This window comes from Rhinolophus sinicus, linkage group LG12 (genome assembly GCF_036562045.2).
Source record: "Rhinolophus sinicus isolate RSC01 linkage group LG12, ASM3656204v1, whole genome shotgun sequence".
Taxonomy (NCBI): Eukaryota; Metazoa; Chordata; class Mammalia; order Chiroptera; family Rhinolophidae; genus Rhinolophus; species Rhinolophus sinicus.
Window position 1 is genome coordinate 17,465,636 of NC_133761.1, and position 23,623 is coordinate 17,489,258.

Here is a 23,623-nt window from a genome sequence, read left to right on the forward strand (position 1 = left end):
GGGGGCACAGCCCACCATCCCTTGAGGGAGTCGAACCGGCAACCTTGTGGTTGAGAGGACACACTCCAACCAACTGATCCATCTGGGAGGCAGCTCAGCTCAAGGTGTGGTGTTCAATCTTAATTGCAGGGGGCGGAGCCCACCTTCTCTTTCGGGACTCGAGGAGTTGAACCAGCAACCTTGTGGTTGAGAGCCCACTGGCCCATGTGGGAATCGAACCGGCAGCCTTCGGAGTTAGGAGCATGGAGCTCTAACCGCCTGAGCCACCGGGCCGGCCCAAGAAAAGAATTTTTTATTTTTCAATTAGCATTGACATACAATATAATATTTGTTTCATGTGTACAGCATAGTGATTAGACATTTATATAACTTACAAAGTGATCACCCCGATAAATCTAGTGCCCATCTGACACCATACATACTTATTGCAATGTTATTGACTATATTCCCTATACTATACTTTATGTCCCCATGACTATTTTGTAACTACCAATCTGTACTTCTTAATCCCTTCACCTTCCTACCCAACCTCCCCCAACCCCCTCCAATTTGTCAACCATTAAAATGTTCTCTGTATCTATGAGTTTGTTTCTGTTTTGTTTGTTCATTCATTTTGTTATTTAAAGTCCACATATAAGTGAAATATGGCTACTGTTCTTCCCTGTCCGACTTACTTCACTCAGCACCCATAAGACTGTCAGCTGATTTCTCAACAGAAACTTTGCATGCCAGAAGGGATTGGCACAACACATTCAAAGTGATGAGAAGCAAGGACCTACAACTAAGGGTATTCTACCCAGCAAAGCTGTCATTTAGAGTTGAAGGACAGATAAAGAGCTTTCCAGACAAGAAAAAGCTAAAGGAATTCATCACCACCAAACCAGTATTATAAGAAGTATTAAAGGGACTTCTTTAAGAAGAAGAAGAAAAAAATAAAATATATGGGTAATAAAATGGTAGTAACTGCATATCCATCAACAATTACTTTAAATGTAAATGGACTAAATGCTCCAATCAAAAGACATAGGGTGGCTAAATGGATAAGAAAACAGACACTCTAGGTCCATCCAAGTTTTTGCAGATGGCAAGATTTCATTTTTTATGGCTGAGTAATATTCCACTGTGTATATGTACCACTTCTTTATCCATTCATCTATTGATGGACACTGAGGTTGCTTCCATATCTTGGTTATTGTAGATAATGCTGCAATGGACCTTGGATGCATATATCTTTTTGAATTAGTGTTTTGGGTTTCTTTGGATAAATGCACAGAAGTGGGATTACTGGGTCCTTATTTGTCTTTTGTTATAGCCTTTGTTTTAAAGTCTATTTTGTCTGGTAAAAGTATCGCTACCCCAGCTTTTTTTGGTTTGTTTCCAGTCTCATGAAATATCTTTTCCATCCCTTTGCTTTCAGTCTGTGCGTGAGTTTCAATCTGAAGTGAGTCTCTTGTTAGCAGCATATGTAAGGATCTGTTTTCTTATCCATTTAGTCACCCTATGTCCTTTGATTGGAGCATTTAATCCATTTACATTTAAAGTAATTGTTGGTGGATGTGTAATTATTACCGTTTTATTATCCATATTTTTAATTTTTTTTTGTTATTCTTAAAGAAGCCCCTTTAACATTTCTTGTAACACTTGTTTGGTGGTGATGAATTCCTTTAGCTTTTTCTTGTCTGGAAAGCTCTTTATCTGTCCTTCAGTTCTAAATGACAGCTTTGCTGAGTAGAATACCCTTGTAGGTCCTTGCTTTTTATCACTTTGAATCTTTTGTGCCAATCCCTTCTGGGCTGCAAAGTTTCTGTTGAGAAATCATCTGACAGTCTTATGGGAGCTCCCTTATAGGTAACTAACTGCTTTTCTCTTTCTTCTTTTAAGATTCTTTCTTTGTCTTTAACCTTTAGCATTTCAATTATGATATGTTTTGTGTGGGCCTCTTTGAGTTCATCTTGTTTGGGACTCTGTATGCTTTCTGGCCTTGTATGTCTATTTCCTTTTCCAGGTTAGGAAAGTTTTCTGTCATTATTTCTTCAAATAGGTTTTCAATTTCTCTTTTCTCTTTTGGTACCGCCATGATGTGAATGTTGGTATGCTTGCTGTCCCAGATGTCCCTTAAACTATCCTCATTTTTTTTGGATAGTTTTCTTTTGTTTTTCTATTTGCTGTCATGATTGGGGGTTTTCTAGTACCTTATTTTCCAATTCACTGATTCCATCCTTCATTTTATCTACTGCTGATTCCTTCTAATGTAGTCTTCCTTTCAGTTATTGTATTTTTAATTTCTGACTGGTTCTTTTTTATGTTTTCTACCTCCATTTTTATGCTTCCTATCTCTTTGCTGAAGTTTTCACTGAAATCATTGAGCATTCTTTTTTTTTACAGTATTTTATTTTATTTATTTTTTTATTAGTTTCAGGTGTACAAAACAAAGTAATAGTTAGATGTTTATCATTTATATCCCTCACACTGTGTCAATCCCCCTCCCCCCATCCACTATCCCTCTGACATCGCACATAGCCGTTATGTTTCCACTGTCTCTATTCCTAATGCTGTACTCCATTTCTTGTAAGTATATACATATATATATATATGTACTATATATTATATATATAGCATGTATATAACATATGTAGTATATATATATACATACTATATATACATATATACAGTATACATATATGTATTATATACATATATATGTGTGTGTGTGTGTGTGTATATATATATATATATATATATATATATATATATATATATATTTAAACTTGTAATTGACATTCATTATTGTCATTGAGCTTTCTTATAGCCAGTATCTTGAGTTCTTCATCTGGTAGATTGCTTGTCTCATTTTGTTTAGTTATTTTTCTGGAGCTGTGTTCTGTTCTTTCATTTGGGACATATTTCTTTTTCTCTTCATTTTGGCTACCTCCCTGTGTTTGTTTCTATGTATTATGTAGTGCTGCTATGTCTCCTTGTCTTGGTAGAGTGACCGCATGGAGTAGGTGTGCTGTGGGGCTCAGTGGTGCAGTCTCTCTGGGTACCTGAGCCAAGTGATCCAGGTATGTCCCTTGTTTGGGTTGTGTGTGCCCTCCTGTTGTCACCGAGCCTTCGTTGCTGTCTGTATATCAATGGTAAGGATTGACCCTCAGGCTGATTGGTTGTGAGGACTGGCTAACTTCAGTGGAGGAGCTATTGTGCAGGGGCTGACCCTACAGATTAGGATTCGTTTTTAGCAGGGCTCTGGTACCTGCCAAATTTAACCTTTGGGTGTGTCATTTGTGGAGGTTGTTGAGGGGTGCTTTGGTGTGGTCTCAAGCTGGCCACTGGGTGTGTTGGTTTTGGGAGGGACTGTGTTTCAGGCCAAAGTTAGCTGCTGCCTGTGCCCTGCCTGGGTCCACTTGTTATGAGCTACAAGGTGGTTATCAGATTTTTGCCACTTATGCTGGGCTTAGAGTGCCTGGGAGAGGCTAAGCTGTGATCTGAGGCTGGCTGCCACTAGTACTGGACTTGGGGGTGCTTAGCAAGAGGTATGGGGCACACTGAGACCAGATGCTGCTTGTTTGGGGTTTGTGAACCTTTGAGAGATTTTAGGAAAGTCCCCAGCATGAACAAAAATAGGCTGTTTGTATGGAAAAGCCACTGGACTCTGCTTGGGTGAGCTTGCAAGTTGGTGGGATGGGGTCTCACAGAATTACCAGTGTGGTATGAATGGTGGTAGCCAGGTTGATGGAGTTGCAGATATGGTGTTTTCCTGGGTGTGCATACTGTGAAGGGGAAAGGAACAGTGGCTTCTGCCAGGACTTCTGTCTGGAAGAAAGGTACCCCTTCAGCTTTTCCTCTGAAGCTGGACAACTTAGTTCCTCCCTGTATGTTCTTGGCACCTTTTGAGTGGCTGCCCCAGTGCTAAAGCTCAGAGTGAGTGAGTCCATCAGCGAGGAGATCCATGTGCAGGCCATTTAAGAGAACACTTGTGACTGTAGCACCCTCTGTCTCATTCAGCTACACTCTCCACTGTTTTCACAGACAGAAGTGTGGGTGCTTCTCTTCCGGCACTGGAACCCTGGGCTGGGGAGTCTGGTGGGGGCTGGGACCCTTCAATTCAGGGGTGACCTCTAAAGCTGAAATATCCCTCCCTATTTCTAACCACCACATGTGGGACTGGGACCAGCCCTATTGGGGACTCTGCCCCTCCTACGAGTCTCCATGTGTCTTCTTCTGTATGTCTTTAGTTATAGGACTTCTGTTCAACTAGACTTCAGGCGGTTCTTAATGATGGTTTTTCTGTAGTTTAGTTGTAATATTGATGTGGTCATGAGAATAGGCAAGCACAGTGTTTACCTACTCTGCCATCTTGACTGGATCTCCGCCATTTATATTTTCACTTCTTTGCTTATGCTACACGATTGCTTAGAATGCCTACCCCCTTCCCCACCTTTTCCGCTGGTTAAACTCTAGTCATTATTCAAGGCCTAGCTGCGTTATTACCTCCTCTGAAGCTTTTCCTGTGATCACAGTGAAGATTAATTACTCTCTTCTGTAGAACTTAATTTATGCATCACAGTCCAACGTAGTCCAACAGTGAACTAATCCCCTCCCCTCCATGATTAGATTGTGGGTACTTTGATGACAGGGATATGAGAACCACCTGGAAAACCTAGCCAAGAGAGTATTTTGTTAAGCCTTCTCTCATCTGTTTTTGTCCATCTTACATACTGAAAAGTATACAAATCCTACATATATAGCTTGATTAATTTTTACACATACAGAGGGTGACAAAAAAAGTATACATATTTTAAAAAGGAAAAAAAAACTGTATTAAAATTGTAATACTCAGTATATACTGATAACAAAAGATGAATAAAAGTCATGTATATACAGTTTTTGGCACCCTCAGTATATGCATATATACATATATCCATCAATCATCTATTTATCTATCTATTGATCTATTGTCTATCATGTATCTATCTATCTAAATCAAGATATATAGAACATTGTCAAAATCCAAAAAGTCTCCCTTGGGCCCCACCCAATCAATCAGTAACCTCTCTTCCCCATCTTGGACATCCACTATCTTGACTTTTATCACCACAGATAGTTTTGCCTATTTTTGAACTTGATATAATAGAATGATATAGTACACACTCTTTTGTGCCTGACATTTTTCACTCAATATTATGTCTGTAAGATTGATCCATTTTGCTTCATTTATCAGTGGAGTTTTTTTACCTCTTATTGCTGAGTTGTATTCCACTGTGTACATATACCACAATTTATTTACACTTTCTACTTTTTATGGACCTTGGATTGTTTCTACATTTTGGTTGTTACAAATAAAGTAGCTATGGCCATCCTTGTACATGTCTGAGTTTTGGTGAACATCAGCATTCATTTCTGTGTCGGCTATTTCCACATGAAAGTGTTGCTGGGTCAAAGCACTTAAGTATGTTTAGCTTTAGTAGGTTCCATAACACATTTTGCAAAGTGTATATATCAATTCCCATTCCTATCAGCAATGTAAGAAGGTTCTAGTTACTCCACATTCTTGCCAACCCTTGGTATGGCCATTCTGGGAATTGTGTTGTTGTATCTCATCGTGGTCTTAATTAGTTTTTCTTTTTTTCTGGGGACTAATGAAGTTGAACATCTTTTCATATGTTTGTTGGTTATTTGGGTGTTCTTTTTTGTGAAGTTTTGCTCAAGTCTTTTTAGATCTTTTGTCTTTTTAGATCTTAGATTCTAAACTACAGTAGCTAGGTAATATCCACCCAAGCCAGGGATCTATTGATAACATTCCTCAAAAGGTTTTTATCATACAGGGCTTTATAAAGGCATCTAAAGAGAAAATTGAGAGAGATTGAACTCTCCTATGTAACGGAAAATCCACAGTTTACTAGATAGTAATCCAGGCATCATTATGGCCAACCATTACAATGAGGACTTAATATAAATTTTTAATGCCTTCTCACTGTGAATCTGGTGAAACCCCTTAACCCCTAGACAATTCTTCTAAGAACTGGGTCTGTCCTTTTCCAAGTCTACATTACTTTTCTTGGGGGTCCAGATTCTACAGACCTCCTGCTGCATATCTCATGATATTTGGAACAGACTCACTTTTTCGTATTGGTTATCTTTATTATTACTGGCAGTTAGCTCAAGTCTCTTGATCTACTTGGTCAAAGTTGCTGTTTTAAATACAGAAGCTTTATCAAGTCAATTCTTTTGAAAGGAGGCTCCTTTCCGCTGGTGTTCTCCACTTAATGCTGCCACCAATTATTTCTTTTCCAGTTGTGGTCTCTCCCTTGAGGTCCTGTAGTTTATCATCTCTCTTTGTGGGCTCTCTGGCTTTAATCACCTCCACATAAAGAGTAAAGGGTTTTACTCTTTAGCCACTTGACTTGCAATATCATATGGACCATCACTATTTAAGTGGTTGGATCTCTTAATTGTTGACTTATATTGAACTGGGATTTGAGTGTGCTGGATATTATCTCTACTGATGTTTGCTTGGTAGGTCTGCCTTTATGAAAGAACATTAGGGCAAGCCATGTACCTTTGTGACTATCACTCAAACAGTATCAAAAGCTATTTTGACCCAAAATATGAAAAATATTTATAGCTCCTAACTGGCCTGGTAGTTCACCATTAGAATATAATCTTTAAGTTAAGGCATTGCCTTCAGAAATCTCTTATTATATTATTTCTATGTTATCTAGAAGGAGGAGAAAATAAACTTAGTGGTATCTATTAACATTTTAGTGAGAATTCACTTATTAGCTATCTGGCCTCAGAAAATAGGTCCCTAAGGAATTGGACAAAGGAGAGGTAAATCTGGATGTGGAGGAAAGTTTCACACCCAGGGGAAATGATGCTGGGGACAGATAGGTGCACTAGTCAGCCAGGGCCACCATAATCATGGGACCCCATTAATTCTTGGAGTCAGGAAGCCTGTGTGCAAGTTGTAGTTTGTTGCTTTTTGCTATGCTACCTTTGATAAGTCACTTTGCAACTTGGTTTTCTTATCAATAAAATGTAGATAATATCTCCTCTGTGTAACTCACAAGGGGGTTGTGAGGACCAAATGAACTGATGGATAGGAAAGTGCCTCATATAATCTAAAGAACAAGTCAGACATGTTATATTTGTTTTAATAATAATTATTGTTGGAGTGTGGTGAAAATTGGAGAGGCATTAGAGCCAAATTGCTTATACTACAGTTTTGGTCTGGGCAGCAGTTTGTGAAGTCAAGAGACTGGCTGATGAATCCTTATCTATATGGAGAGTTTTATATTATTATGCAAATAATAGCAGAAAGGTTAGAATGCATGTCCAAATGAGAGATTTTTATTTTTATTAAGAATAAATTTAATGTATGAGGTGGCTTGCTTTATTTCTAGGATGTTAAATAACCAGTATGGGTGATTATTTTTCCTCCAAGACATTGATAAAGTTCATTTATTTTGGCATGGAGCAGACTCAGAACAAACTGCGTCTGCCTGAGGCTGGTGAATTCTATTGGTCTTGGGGTGTTTTCATGTTTCCACCTTATCCTTTTTCAACTTGGTTGAGACATGGTTGATCTCTGGAGAACGGGGGCACTATTAAAGTAGGCCAGACTTGTGTTACTGGCTTGGCTCATTTTATGTCATTTGGCTAAAATTAATTGAGTGAATGAAGGAAGAGTACAAATTTCAACTAAAGACATCTATCTTTTTTGATGATTTGAAAATGCATCTTGCTTTTGTCAGGAAAAAAGACCTATGCTGATTTCCCAGGTGCAGGCAGAGTCATCGAATGTTTGAGTTGGAAGAGACTGTACAAAGCATCTAGTCCAACCCCCGCACTTTATATTTAGGGAAGCCGAGATATAAAAAGATTTAATAACTTGTTCAAGGTCACATTGCTTGTCAGTGGCAGCGCTGTAACTGGAAGCCAGTTTTTCTGTTCTCAGTCAGGGCACTTTCTCTGACCCTCTGCTGCATCTAAGGGTGCAAGAGTGAGAAATATTTTTACTAAATAATTGCTATCTTATAGATTCACATACAAAAGATGATTTACTGGTTTTCATAATAATGGCTTGTACTTTTAAAGGGACAAGAATTCAGAAAACTCAGTTCTTTGAGACTAGCCCCAATCTGCGCCTGTGGAGGGAAGCGAAAGCATCATGTTGTTTGGCGCAGTGCCTGGTCCTTAATGGACACTCAATCAGTCCTTATTGTTGAGTACTCGGTCTGTGACAATTCAGGCTGATGGTAATGCCTGGAATGAACATTTGTATCAGAATCCCTAGGGTGATGGTCCCTGGGTTGTACCCCAGTTTTCCTGAATCATGGTTTCAGCAGCTCTCACCTAGAAGAATGCGTTATTTGCACAATTTTTAGGTCATTTTTTAATGTTCTAGAGTTTGAAATCATTGGTCTGAAATCTTCTTCCTCATAGGTTCCTAAAGCTTCAGACCAATGGATTCCAGATGGACATGTGGTAAGAAAATGTTTCAATTTTTGTTTATTTTTTTAAATCTGAAAATGTGAAGAAGTAAGCATGACTTATATTTAGTACAGGGGATGACACTGCATTCAGGGTGCCTTGAGTGACAGTTGGAACTCCTCAGTGCAGACAGTTGAAAATGGTGGTCTCAGTTGCTTCCACTGTCTCACTACAGGATGAATGCACTGACTACTAAGGGTTGCTTCAAAGTATTTAAATTTATAAAATTACATAGGCATGCATTTATATAAAATATAAAAGGACCTCTATTCATGTGACAATTAATTGTATGTGTCAAATTGGCTAGGCTAGGCTATGGCGCCCAGTTGTTTGGTTAAACACCAGTGTAGATGTGGCTGTGAAGGTAGTTTTTTAGTTGTGATGAATATTGTAATCAGTTGACTTTGAGTGAAGCAGATTACCCTCCATAATGGGTAGAAGGCCATAAGAACAATGACTGAGGAATTCCAAAGAAGGTATTCTGCCTCAAGATTGCAGTATGGAAACCTCCATGAGTTTTCTTTCAGCCTGACAGCCTGTAGAATTTATACTCAAGAATGCCATAGCATCTCTTACTTGAATTTCCAGGCTGCTGGCCTGCTCTGTGAATTTTGGACTGGTAAGCCCCCTCAATTGTGTGAGCCATTTCCTTAAAATACATCTCTTTTTCTCTAGAAATATAGTTTATTGATTCCGTTTCCATGGAAAACCTTGACTAATACAACACAGTAAAAATTTGACATTTTGTATTAATAGTGTGAGTATCCATATTTTGTCCTGCATAGAGTTTCAACAATGATATTATTACATTTTATTTTTGTTATTGAACTTATAGATAAGTTGCTAATGTTTATCTTTTTATAAAAATCACAAATGTTTCAAATTGATATTAAATGGCCCTTATTAGAATATTACTTAAAAGATATTTTGAAAAAATATATTTAATCCGTCCCTTCACATAAATGTGACATTTTGAAAATACATAACAAACAGCATATTTTTAAAATAAAATCTTGCTATGGAGAAAGAATTTGAAAGATGCAGATTTAGAAACTAGGTTGTGCTTTGTGTCTTTTTGTCTCCAAAAATGATTCCATGTTATGTCTACAGAAACTTTTATATCTACATATTAAACAACATGGAAACAACCTTTTTTTTAGAGATATCTTTTTTTTTAATTAAAATTTATTGGGGTGACAATGGTTAGTAAAGTTACATAGATTTCAAGTGTACATTTCTGTAATACATCATCTATATATTACTGTGTGTTCATCACCTAGAGTCAGTTCTCCTTCCATCACCATATATTTGATCCCGTTTAGCCTCTCTTGTCCCTCTTACCACCACGCTCCCCCACCACCCTCTCCCCCCTTACCCTGTGGTAACCACTAAACTATTGTCTGTGTCTATGAGTTTTTGTTTCTTTCTCTTGTTCCTTTATTGCTTTCAGTTTTATATCCCACATATCAGTGAAATAATATGTTTCTCCACTTTTTCTGTCTGACTTATTTCACTTAGCATAATAATCTCAAGATTCATTCATGTTATCGCACATGGCACTGTTTCATCATTTCTTATGGCTGAATAGTATTCCATTGTGTATATGTACCACATCTTCTTTATTCAATCATCTATTGAAGGACACTATGTTTTTTTCCACATCTTGGCCACTGTAAATAAAGCTGCAATGGACATCGGAGCACATATATCTTTATGGATAAATATTTTCAAATTTTACCTGCTTGAAAGTTTAGCATTTCAGTGGGTTTTTAACCATTTGGGAAACATATAAAAATATAGTCTCATCCAATTAGTTTGCAAGCAAAAATGAGTGACATAAGGGAAGATAGAGGCTTACCAGCTGAATTTCAACCAAAACCTTCACATAATGAATATTTAACAGATAAATGTGCACATAAAAGTATAGCCAATGATGCATTTCTTCTACTGGGATGTGTATATCTGTGGGAGGCATCCTTTTCAGCTCTCAATACCCAGAAAATTAAGTACCCAAATAGAGCTGAAAAACACATGACTGAATTGAAGCAACACCAACATTTTCAAAAGTAATACCAGATACGCATTTTTTTGCGTACACTAAAATATTATTAATAATTTTGTTCTATTAGAATAATGTTGATTTAATTCCTTTTTAGTTATGTTTTATAAAATGATGCAACTTATGTGTATAGTAGTGTAAGGGCATGATTTATAAATAAATATATGCATGATTGAAGTTGTGTGCTCAAAATCTACTTGTCAGGAGTGAGTAATTAAAGAAGGTTGGAGTACAATGCTTAGATTATTGCAGCGAGTGACTGAAGTATGCCCCCATGTGGTAGGGGGTATGGTCACATCCTAAGCCGCTAGCTTTAGGGCAGTACTTCCACTACTTCAGGACAGGAAGTAAGGAAACAATCTGTGCCCAGTGGGAAACCCAGGGGGATAAAGCAAGGCTGAGGGCAATTATGCCAACTGGAATCTGTCCAGGAGGCTAATACCCCTCTTCTTGTAGAAATACCATGGGACTCAGAAAGGAGGAGGGAAGGAGAAGAATTTGGAAGCCTATCAGGAAATACAGGAAATTTAATTTTAAAATTAGAGAAAGTTTTCATTTAATGAGATTAAGGAGAGCATTGAGTAAGTACTCTTTAAAAATGTAAAAATGTGCACAGAATGGCAGTCTGCCAACAACCTATAGTAAGTACTCTCCCTCCCCCCTTATCTAGAATGGCTCTTTGTCTTTCAGTTTCCCCCCTGAAATATTAAACTGTTTGGCTAGTTGATCCATTTTAGAACATGCTTTCAAATGAAAAAGATACAACATGGTGGTGTGATTTATTTATTTTTCTTCTTCAGAATATAACTTTGGTTCAAACTATTGAGGTCTGCTTGGGATTTGGAGTAAAAGATTCCCTTCCTCAGTTACCCAGGGTGTTGACTATGGAAAAAGAAACTCTGAGGCACAAACCAGATAGGAATGGAGCCAGTTTTGTTTTGTTTTTTAAATTTCGCCTGCCAAAGTAATTACTGCCTATGAATAGACTTGGTAAGGCAGATGTGTGCAATGGCACCCTTCAGAGGAACATAAGGAGGGCTAACGTTTTCAAAGAGTATATTGTATTTTGTTGCACAATTGTCTCCTTCCTCTTGGAAAATATTTGATTATTAAGCAGGGAGAAGAGACGGGGGAGACAAGGAGATTATGCAGGGCACTTCAGATAGCATTTCCCTTCAGAACCCCTGTGGGTTTAAGTAAAAGCCATAGAAGAGATAGGACCATTTTTAATGCTTCTCTTTACATTCAGCAGATCGTATTACTCAAGACAAAGTTTGTACCTCTTCAAGGGATTTTTCCCCCCCATGTTTGTCTTTGGCTCTCTCTTCAGTGAGGGGTAGCCAGGCTCTGAATCCCAGAGGTCCAGCGAAGGGGCAGCCCTTGCCTAGAGTATAACTGGAGGACTAGGAAGGTCTTTATGAACCTTCCAGGACACCACTCATGTTCTGGAGGAGTGAGTTTGGTGGAAAAATCAAGTGTAGATTAGGTGTCTTTCTCTCACAGCCTATAGTTAACCATCAACAAATCCTACATCTACATTCAGAATATATCCAGAATCCAGCCATTTGTCAGCAATCCACCATTATACTCATGTCTAAGCCACATTATTTGCCTCTGGATTATTGCAAAGCCCCTTAGCTCATCTCTGCTGCCACCCTTGTCCCCATAGAGTCTATTCTAGGGACACAGAGTGATCATTTGATGTTAGGTCAGATCATGTCCCATCACAAGGGTACCCCACTTCACTCAGAGTAAAAGCCAAAGTACTTTCAAAGGTCTTGAGAACCCTACAGAATCTGGCCTTGAGTTTTTTTTTAATCATCCCATCTACATAGACCATTTCATTCAAGCCACATAGGGCTCCTTGCACTGTCTCAAACATGCTAAGCAGAGACTTTACTCTTGATGCTTAGAGTGCTCTGGTACCTTCCCAGTCTGCTTTTTGGCTGTGTCATTTAGAGGTGGTTGGGTGGTGGTCTGGTGTGGTCTCAAGCTGGCCATGTGGTGTGTTTGTTCTGGGGCCTCTTGGGAGGGGGTCTTTTGCAGGCCAAGATCAGCCACGGCCTATGCCCTGCCCGGCGGCACTTGGTATGAGCTACAAAGTGATTCTCAGATGGCTGCCACTTAGAGGTGCCTGGCAGAGGATAAGTTGTGAACCTAGGTCAGCTGCCACTAGTGCTCGGTTTGGGACTGCTTACCAAGAGATACGGGGCATGCAGAGGCCAGATGCTGCTTGTTTGGGGTTTGTGAACTTTTGCGATTTTAGGAAAGTCTACAGCATGAACAAAGACAGAACATTTGTATGGAAGCGGCTTGAGTGCAATTGCAAGTTGGGTGGGGTGAGGTCCCAGGGAATCACCAGGGCGGGATGAATGGTGTTTGCCATGTTGATGGAGACTCAGATGTGGTGCCTGCCTGGGCATGCACGCTGGGATGGGGGAAAGCTCAACAAAGGAACAGTGTCTTCTGCCAGCACTTCTGTCTGAGAGAAAGCTGCCCGTCCAGCTGTCGTTCTGATGTTAGACAATTCAGTTTCTCCCCGTATATCCCTGGTGCCTTTTGAGCTGCTGCCCCAGCTCAGCTAAAGCTCAGAGTGAGTGAAATCATCAGCACTTAAGTCCATGCACAAGGATAGCTTGGGACTCCATCAGCCCTCTGTCTCACTCAGCCACAATCTCCACCGGTTTTCACAGCAAGAAGTTGTGTGCATTTCTCTTCCTGGCACTGGAACCCTGGGCTGGGAACCCTGGTATGGGGCTGGGACCCCTCACTCTTCAGGGGGGACCTCTGCAGTTGAAATATCCCTCTGATTTTTAACCACCACATGTGGGTGTAGGACCAGCCCATTCCTCATCTCTGCCCCTCTTACCAGTCTCCATGTGGCTTCTTCTGTATGTCCTTAGTTATAGGGCTTTGGTTCAGTGAGACTTCAGGAGATTCTCATTGATGATTGTTCTGTAGTTTAGTTGTAATTTTGATGTGGTGGTGAGAGGAGGCAAGCACAACATTTATCTACTGTGCCATCATGAAGTCTGTTTTACTTTCTTTTAAAGAACTTATCACCACTTGACACGTGCAGCTATTTATTTCTGTGTACTATAGAGATGTGTACCAGAGAAGCTCCCATTGTAGTCACTCCTGTCAGGACTAACAGTGCTACTTCTTGACAACAGTTTGTTAGAAATATACTTGAATATCATAAAACTGCATTTTCTATATTTAAAATAAAGAAGGCTGCACATATCTTCCACCAATCCAGGATGGATTTTGTGACAGTTATTTTGAATTTGTGAGGGCTTTCTGTGTAGGTTCTTGGGGTGGTATTAGGTGATTGGGGCTTGGCAAATATTTAGGATATCAGTTGCTATGGCCTGAAATTTTGTCCTCTCAAAATTTATATGTTGAAGCTCTAACCCCCAATATGATTGTATTTGGAGACAGAGATTTAGGAGGTAATTAAGGTTAAATGAGGTCATAAGGGTAGGATTTGTGGCAGAAGAAGAAGAAGAAAGAGGAGGAGGAGGAGGAAGAAGAGGAGGAGGATGAAGAGGAGGAGGAAGAGGAGTTCTCTGTCTTTCCCCATGTGCATGCACTAAAGAAAGATCATGTGAGGAAATAAGGGGTGACTGCAAACTAGGAAGACAGGTCTCACCAGAAACCACATTGTCTGGTACCTTGATCTTGTATTTTCTAGCCTTCAGAACTGTGAAAAATAAATGTATGTCCTTTATGCCACCTAGTCTATGGTATTTTATTATGGTGGCCTGAGCCAACTAAGATGCAAGTCCACCGCAGCAATGCAAAATCATCAGATTATCTCGAGAAAGTTCTGGATTTGACCACCTGGAGATAGTACTGCCAACATTGTCATTTCTGCTTTTAAAAAATGGGCATCCCTTCAGGACAAGGGGAAGACAAAATAAGGTGATGTGAAGTGATTTTATGCAGCTGATTAAATTTTTTCTTTGTAAAGGGGCTATATATTTGTTTTAGAAAATTTAATACAGAGGAAAATTAGAAAAAAAGAAAAAAATGCTATATTGTTCTCTGTGATGATCATTGTTAACATTTTACTGTATTTCATTCCAGTCTTTTTTATGTATATGTAACTTAATGATTCTAAGATTGTTTAGTGTTTTTGCTCTCTTTTTAGAGTCCAAACAGACTTAACTACTCATTGAATATCTCATTTTCCTGTTATAGTTGCTTAGAGTTGTAGTTTTGCCCTCTTTTAATTTAAAATAATTATTATTATAGTTTTATTATTGCTCACAGCCAGCAGTAATTACTGTTCACAGCCAGTAGTTAATTACATTTGCTGATATTAACACATCCTTTTGTATGTGTTCACTTTTTTCTTTTATTTCATGTTCTCCCCAAGGGTTCATTTTTCTCTTTGTTAAAGTGCATTCTTTAATAGTTCTTTTAGACAGTTTCTGTAGGAGGTAAACATGCTTGGTCTTTCATGGTTGGAAAACTATTTATTTTGTCATCACATTTGAACAAGAGCTTAGGTATAAAATTCTTGATTCATACTTATTTTCCCTTAGCACTTTGTGAGTACCACTGCACTGTCCTTTGCCATCTATGGCCATGGCTTGGATGTCCTCTTGAGGACTATTTCTTGCTCATTTGTATGTAATCTGTGTCTCCTCTCTCGCCCTTTTTGAGATTATTTTCTTGTCCTTAATATCCTGCCAATATGGATTTATTTTTATTTATCAGAGGCACTACTGCTCTGAGAACTCACATCTCTTTCACTTTGAAATGATAAGGAAAATATTATTTCAGATATTGCTTCTTTGCCAGTTCCTCCATTATCTACTTTGTGGATTCCTATTAGATAAATATTGGAGACTCTCATTTCTTTTTCTATTTATTTTAGCAGTCTTAATTTTTTAAAGTAATTTTGTCTTTCTGTGTCATATTCAAGGTGACTTCCTCAAAACTATTTTCTAAATAATGAATTCTCTCTTCAACTAGGAATAGTCCAGAATTTATCTTGGACTATTATGATTATTTTATTTCAATAACCCTAATTTATTTTTCAAGCTTAATCAGTCCATTTTCATAACATCTTGTTCTTGTTTGATTTATGCCTGCTTATTAATTCCTTGTACATTTTAATGGACATAACAGCTTCTTTTATTCTCTTTAACATATTCAATTTAAAAGTCTTTGTCTGACATTTTTATAAATCAAGTTTCATATTGGAGTGAATTTGTATTCAGATTATGTATTTACTGGCTGCCTTTTATGGTATTGTATTTCTCCACGCGTTTTGAAATTTTTAAATCTATGGTCATTTTGAGTGGAAGTGATTTTAATTTTGTTTGTTTCTCTCTAATGGTTTTATAGTTTTCTTCATCCATCTCTCTGAGTCCCCAAGCCAGAGCCAGGTCTTATAAAGGTAGTTGTAGGATTTCCTGCCTTAGGGTGTGTTGTGGGTAGAACTGTGCCTCCGCCCCCCTTCCCAAACCTCAGGGAGATATATTGACATATTATCTTTGGTACTTGTGAATGTAACCTTATTTGGAAATAAGGTCTTTGCAGATGTACTCAAGTTCAGATGAGATCATTCTGAATTAGAGTGGGCCCTAATCCAGTGACTGATGTCTTTATTAGAGAAAGAGAGGGAAATTTGGACGCAGAGACACATTCACAAAAGAAGACAGTATGTGAAGACTGGCATAGAAATTGAAGTTATGCTGGCCTTAGAAGCAAGGCAAGGAAACAGCCTTCCCTAAAGAAGGAGCACAACACTGCTGCCATCTTAATTATGGACAACTGGCTTCCAGCACTGCAAGAGAATAAATTTCTGTTGTTTTAAGCAATCTAATTTGTGACACTTTGTTATGGCAGACCTAGGACACTCTTACAGGTTGATATTGGGGATACTGTGGGTCCATCACAGAGGAGAGGGTAGCTTGAACTGGTGCCTGGTTCCCGCTTTCCTGGACTCGCATCTACTGAGATTCACTTGCCCCAGTGGTTAGCCTGAGCTGTTTTTTTATTTTTGTGCTTCCTCTGGAGTGAAGAGGCTGAAAGAAGCCGTTCTAGTCTTCAAGCCATGAGCCTGGCTTGTGACCCCATTTCTCTGTACCCTGAATGAGACAAATAGCTACCTGCTCCTATCATGTTGGAACCTGGAGCCCACCAGTCCTGAAATTTCAATCCTTCCTATCAGTTTGCATTTCCATTCCATTGGTAGCTCATAGAGGTATTTAGTTGGTTTTTGAACCAGCTCTATCTTTTTGGTTTTCTTTTCGTACATTTTATCAATCATTTTGCACATTTTGAGCACAGGAGATGAAGAATTGGACTTACTGTGGCATCCTGAACGGAAGTCTAGTCTTGAATGTATGGGTTTTGGTCATTAGTAAGCTGCACATAGTTGCTTTTTTTTTTTTTTTTTCTGCGTGAAAAAGAATAAACAGTATCATTCTACGTTATTATAAACTCTGTATGAATATGTTTATGGCTATGTAATATTCTATTAATGGAAGTGGAGTAGTTATTTAAGGAGTTACTTTGTGGTGATAAAAGCCGTTGCCATGAAATATCCCAACTCACAACTTGAAGAATCATTTAAAGCATATTAAGACAGAGGTGTTGGAAGGCTGTATGCCCCCTTTTTTGTGTTTCAGGTGGAGGGGAGGCAGTAAAGTTGAGTGACTAACTTAAGAGAAGTGTCTCTCCTTGTGTCCTAAATTCCCTGAGCAAAGAGCATTTTATTTGGGAGGGTTTGCAATCCAATGAGCACTGTAAGTGGTTCCCATGGAATTTCATTTGGTTTTTGAATATATCCTCAGATTATGCACTGTGAAGATAGTTTTGAAATTTTAAATGATTGTAACTTGAAATCAAAAAACATTTTCCATTGGAGGCGGTACATAGAAACCAAACAAGCTGTGTTCTTCCACTATAGCTAGGAGTCAGTTTTTGATATGCAGAGCTTTCCCCAGAGATTCTAACAGGAAGCCTGCGTATGACACCCTCCCTTCCCCCATTCCTCCCGAAATTGACACTGAAAGCATTCATTTGTGTTTGGGAGAGCAATGCAAGTTTCCATCCATCTCACAACAGCATCTGTCTTAGCGGCGAGTAGGGCTAACCAACGTATTGAACCCACTTCATAAAAAGAAAAAGAAGAGATAACTCAAAAAATGTTGCATCAGTAGGAAGTTTTATTGAGAGTTGTACTTTTGTTCATCGGCTGAGCAAAACAATTTTGGTATCTCAAATTATAGTATTGCAAATGTTGCCAGGGCCTTAGCCGTACTGAGACCAACTCTTGTCTGATTTATGGATCTCTTCCACAACATTCCCAAGAAGTGGTCATTAAACTTTTGCTTAAATATCTCCAGTTATAGGGAAACATTACTTACAGTAGCAGCATGTTCCATTGTTGGACAAACATAACTGTTAAGAAAGTTCTTAACATTGAGCAAAAATGGTCTTCTCATTTGTTCTATTTTCCTGTGTGGAGCCATAGAATAAATCTAGAATTTATTCCATTTAGCAGCCGTTTGATTATCTACAGATTTTGGTGTGGGCTCTTTGGATCTTCTTTTCTGCAGGTAGTACATCTCACTTCCTTCAAATATTTCTCACATTTTTTAACTTCAGCTAAAGATATGATCCAGGCAATTTTGCCATGGTGAACCTGACCCTTTTTCTGGGCAGTCAGGCAGCTCTGGGCTAAAATTCTGGCTGTGGGTCACTTCCAGCCATAGACTGGTCTGTAAAATACTGATAATCGTGATTTATGTGATGTAAGTGAGATGATGAGTATAATGTGTTTACAAAATACCTGGCACAGACTACATGCTTTATACATAATAGATTTTAAAATATAAATTTAAATAATAAGTAAATGTTTGTTTTCGACGGCCAGCACCCATAGTGAAAGCTGTAGATCTATTGACCAGAAATGTCTTTTATAGAATTGTGAAAATTATTTATCCAGGTTGAGGGAGTAGTCAGTACATGTGACTTGATCTCTGTCTTTAATTTACATGTTAATAGTAGAACCACTAACTGAGAGATTTCTAAGTGACAGGAACTGTGATAAGTGCACATAAATGTTACTTCCTTTAATTTTCACGACATACCTGTGAGGTTGGTATTAGTATCCATTTGGAAGAGGGAGAGAGTAAGCTCAATGGAGTTAAATAACTTTCCCAAAGGATACATAACTAGAAAGTTGCTGAGTTTACATTTGAGGCCAAATCGGTTTCAGTTTGTAATGTCCTTCAAACCCGATGGAGAAGAGCTGTGGGTGTGAGGCTTGGTTTAGATTTCTTGTTCCTAAGAGCATGTCTCTTGGAGAGCAGAGATTCCCCTGGGCCATGCGACTACCAATGTTGGGTTTCAGAATAAGAAAACAGTGAGGGCTAGGAGGAGATGACATGTCTGGGAGGGGCAGACATGGGTTAAAGTCAGTGTAGACTGGGCTCCAGGCAGGTGGGAGAGAGCGTGTGTTCAGGTTACCTCTACTCTGTATGAAGGAAGAACCAACACCAGCCAGGTATCTAGAGGAGGTGTTGTTGTTTCAGTTGGACCTGAACCACCAGCATGCAAACTCCACGAAGGTGGAGACTTTATCTTGTTTATGCTCTGAACTGTGTTTGGTTTGTACTGAGTGCCCAATAAACATTTGTTGTACAAGATCTGATAATTAAGTCTGCAAACTTGTTACTAACCTTTTTTGATATCAGAGGGATGATTCATTATGAATTTGTACCAACTGGACAAACAGTTAACTAAGTTTACTATTTGGAAGTGATGAAAAGGCTTCAAGGAAAAACTTAGACGACCTGAACTTTTCGCCAACCATTCATGGCTCTTGCATCACGACAATGCACCAGCTCACATGGCACTGTCTGTGAGGGAGTTTTTAGCCAGGACACAAATAACTGTATTGGAACACCCTCCCTACTCACCTGATCTGGCCCCCAGTGACTTCTTTCTTCACCCAAAGATAAAGGAAATACTGAAAGGAAGACATTTTGATGACATTCAGGACATCCAAGGTAATACGATGACAGCTCTGATGGCCATTCCAGAAAAAGAGTTCCAAAATTACTCTGAAGGGTGGACTAGGCGCTGGCATCAGTGCACAGCTTCCCAAGGGGAGTACTTCGAAGGTGACTGTAGTGATACTCAGCAATGAGATAAGTAGCACTTTTTCTAGGATGAGTTCACGATCTTAATTGTCTTCTGAACTCGTATGTATGAATAAATGAATTAATGATTTAAAATATTGACTCTAAGACCTTGATTCAGAAAAGTGTGGCCCAGCACAAAGGACTCCATGTTCTGTTTGCTGGCAGTGGTAGGTAATAATACTGCTGAGGAAGATAAAGAAGTAAGGGGTAGTGTCGGCTGTGTAGGTGTGATATTTATTGTTTCCTTTAAGGCTTCAGTTTGTAAGACAGACCCTGATAAGTTTTTTTTATTTCCTGTTGGATCTTGGCCTCCACAGTAAGAAAACCAAAACCAAAAAAATAATCGCTTAATGCAGCATACAAATTTAAATCTGTAAATGAGAGCAGAGTGTTCTTTACTAAAGCTGGAAAAGATTCAATTGAATTGGTGAAAAAAGGACACACAACAGCTAAACCTCTTGAAATGCATTTCTTCATTGGGGATTTCTGCACTTGTACAAACTAGTTTTAGAAACCCAGATATGTCTCATTGCATTAAGAAGAGTCAAATTCTATGTTCATTTCCAAGAGTCTCTCTTCCTCTAGCTACCCAACATTAGCCACCGTCTCTTAAATAGCATTTGTTTTTCCTGTCTTGTTGGCCTGTCAGTGTTTCTTATTTATGTATCACGTTGGTGGGCTTGACGTGGGGTGAGTAGGGAAATGGGAGATGAAGGGATAGAAAAGGTTGTTTTTGGATGAAAGAGATTGTTGGGAAGTTTATATTACCTTTTACCGTTTCACTTTCAACCTGGGATCTGGTCTTTAACATCAAGGGGTTTTTTCATGAGTAGTACCTTAATAGTTTAAATGTGTATTATAAATAGAAGAATCTTAAAAATAATCTTTTATTGTGTTCCTTAGTAACAAAACCTTTGTTTTTCATGCCCAACCCGCAATCGATGAAGCAGACAATGTCAAACCTTTTTAAAAAGTTGTCCCAAGACATCGTAAGGCGGGGCGGCTTGTCACTGGTGTTTATTTAACAAGAATATTAATGAAGGGAAAAGCCTCTGTATTATTGTGGTTAATTCTGTTCTTTAAAACTTCATAAAAAACATGTTTTACATTACTGCTTACCCCCTCGAAGGAAATGGTTGTTTTAAGGGGCCATCATGAGACCAATCTCATTATGTGCCACCATGGCGGCTCACATATCTCCTAGAAATCTGAAATGCTTTAAACACATCCAAATATTTCCACGGTGAGAATATCCCGCACGCGGTGCTGCCAAGCCCTGCTCTAGTCACAGAAGGAGATTAATTATTTAACAGAGGGCTCTGTTAATTACTAAAACAAACAGTGTACCACCTTTTTTGGATGGGCATGGCAATATACCGTCATGGATGTTGGAAACCTTGTTTTTCATCGACAGTTTTAGATGTTCCTTTTGCCTTCTCTACGAGTCAAGAAGGGGATGAACATTTTTGTATTTTCCTGACATTGTAGTCCCTCTTCTCAATTCATTACTTGAAGTGGGAAGGTGGATAATTCCATGTGGAGCTGGAACAGAGTAGGAGGTCTTGTCAGGGTCCTGCCCACACCCTCTGGCATTTACCTGTGCCTTGAGCAGCTGCTTACTGGGACTTCTGTGGCTCTCTGCTGGAGGCCTTTTTTTCTGGCTGTGAAGTGCTCTTAGGGTCTGTGGGCAAGTTGGATGTTCTGGGAGTTAACTCTTCAAAAGCAGCCTTAACCTGTGAAGGATGAAGATGAGGTGGATAACAGCTTCCTTGCTGAGAAGCAATTCTCAGTTAGATTACCTCTGAGGGAGAATCCTTCCTCTCTCCCAGCATTCCCCCAAGGGGAGGAGGGACCCAGCTCTAGGAACTAACTGGCCACACGAAACACCTTTTATGCTTCCTTCCCTTCCCTGCCGCAGTTCCCAGATCCCAACTGGTGTTTCCAGGGCTCCCTTCCTAACTGCTCTACCCACATCTGAATCTCAGAAACTGCTCCGGAATTCCGAAAGCCTCAGGAAAGTTTTCTGAACTCACTTTGGGAGTCAAGCAGAATACCTCTGAGTTATTGAAACAGCCCCAGTTTGTCATGAAGAGACTATGCCTCTTTGCTTTTTTTCTGTTTTTTTGTTTTCAGACTTTATCATTTAGAGGATTTTTAGGTTCACAGCAGAATTGTGCTGAAAGTACAAGGAGTTCCCATGTATGTTGTACGTCCACATGCAGTCTTGCCCCCTGTCAACATCCCACATCAGAGTGGTATATTTGTTACAATCGATGAATCTACATTGATTTGTCACCATGACCCAAAGTCCATAGTTGACATTAGAGTTCACTCTTGGTGTTGTCCATTCTATGGGTTTGGACAAATGTATAATGACATGTGTCCAACATCCTTTTTGCTTTTCCTGGACTGAATCCATGTTTTTTGTTTTTTGTTTCTCCCCTAAATTAATATTTAAATTACACTCCTTTAGCTTTCCTTCCTGAGCTGCTGCTAAGTTGCGGGGGGAGGGGGGCGGGTGGGGCTGCCTGGTGATGGATTGCTGTATTTCATCTGCTTTGCAGTGGTGGGAAAGCCATTCCTCAGCAGGTTGTTGGGGGTGGCTGTGCATATCTACATGTAGGTATTGTCATATGCCTTGGGATCTTTAGTTGAAACAGGCTATGTAAATATTATCTATTATTATTACTAATAATCACCTGCAGCTGTAACGGTGATAAAGCCGTGTGTGTGTGTGTGTGTGTGTGTGTGTGTGTGTGTGTGTGTGTGTGTAGGGAGTCCCCAGATGTGAGCCTCCTGGGCCCTGCCGTGTGAACTGCAGTGAACTCCTCTTGTCAGACTGCATCTCCTGGCAGAGAATAAAATCCCTGTTGCTCAGAGATGGTGGCCTGTTGTGCTTTCCTGCAACTCAATGCTCATTTGCACTTCCGAGAAGCACCCCCTCCCTTTTCTTTTTTTAAAATGCAGAGTGGAATAATCAGCTCTGGTTCTTGGTGGGAGGTCCCCTGTGTTCTGCCCTAGATTTTCAATCTGGCTGTCAGGCCAAACCAGATTGTAGATGGAGGAGGGCTGTGTTTTTTTTTTGCTGTTGTTGTTTGTTTTGTGTTTTGCTTTTTTTTTTGGGGGGGGGGAGGTTGGCCATTCTTTTCTTTTTCTTACTTAATTTCCTTTTCCATTCCCCCTTTTCGTTTTTATCTCTTCCACATCACGGTGCTTGTAGCTGCACAGCTTCAAACACTGTACAACCTTCCTTCTGGGCGACAAGCAGCGAATTATCTCCTTGGTTTGAAGAGGAATGTGACGACCCAGGAACCCGAGCTGGCTGTGTGGTTGCAGGCCTGTAGCTTAGTATCTCGGCAAGTTTCTGATTCCCAATCAGGATACTGTTGTGGGATTGGGGACCATGCAGACTTACAGGGGTCTCGCTTACTTCCTCGTCAAAGTCCCTGTTAGTTTTCTTTAAAGCAGTTTTGACCTGGTAATATTATTTGCTGGTTAATTCCCCTTATTAATCATCTGCCTCCCTTATCAACTCTAAGGACCACCAGTCTGTGCCCAGGAACTTGCCTGGCACTTAGGGAGCGCTCAGCAAATCTTTGTGTTGAATGAGTAAATAAATGAGAAGATAAAAGGAATCCGAGCTATCACGTGGTCCCCTTTTCTCATCCTGCAGATGAGAAAAACCAAAGCTCAGTGAGGAAAATGACGTCTTAACAGTGGCAGAGTTAAGATCCCAGGAGACACCATAAGGGAAGTACTTCAAAACTACAAAATGCCATGGAAATAGAAAGTGTATTGTTTTTCTTCTGCTGGTATACTGGGCAGGGTGGCCGTGTGCTGATGTGAGAAGACGGTGGAAACCCAGACAAGTTACCCATCGAGAGTGGTGTCCTAGGCACTCCTT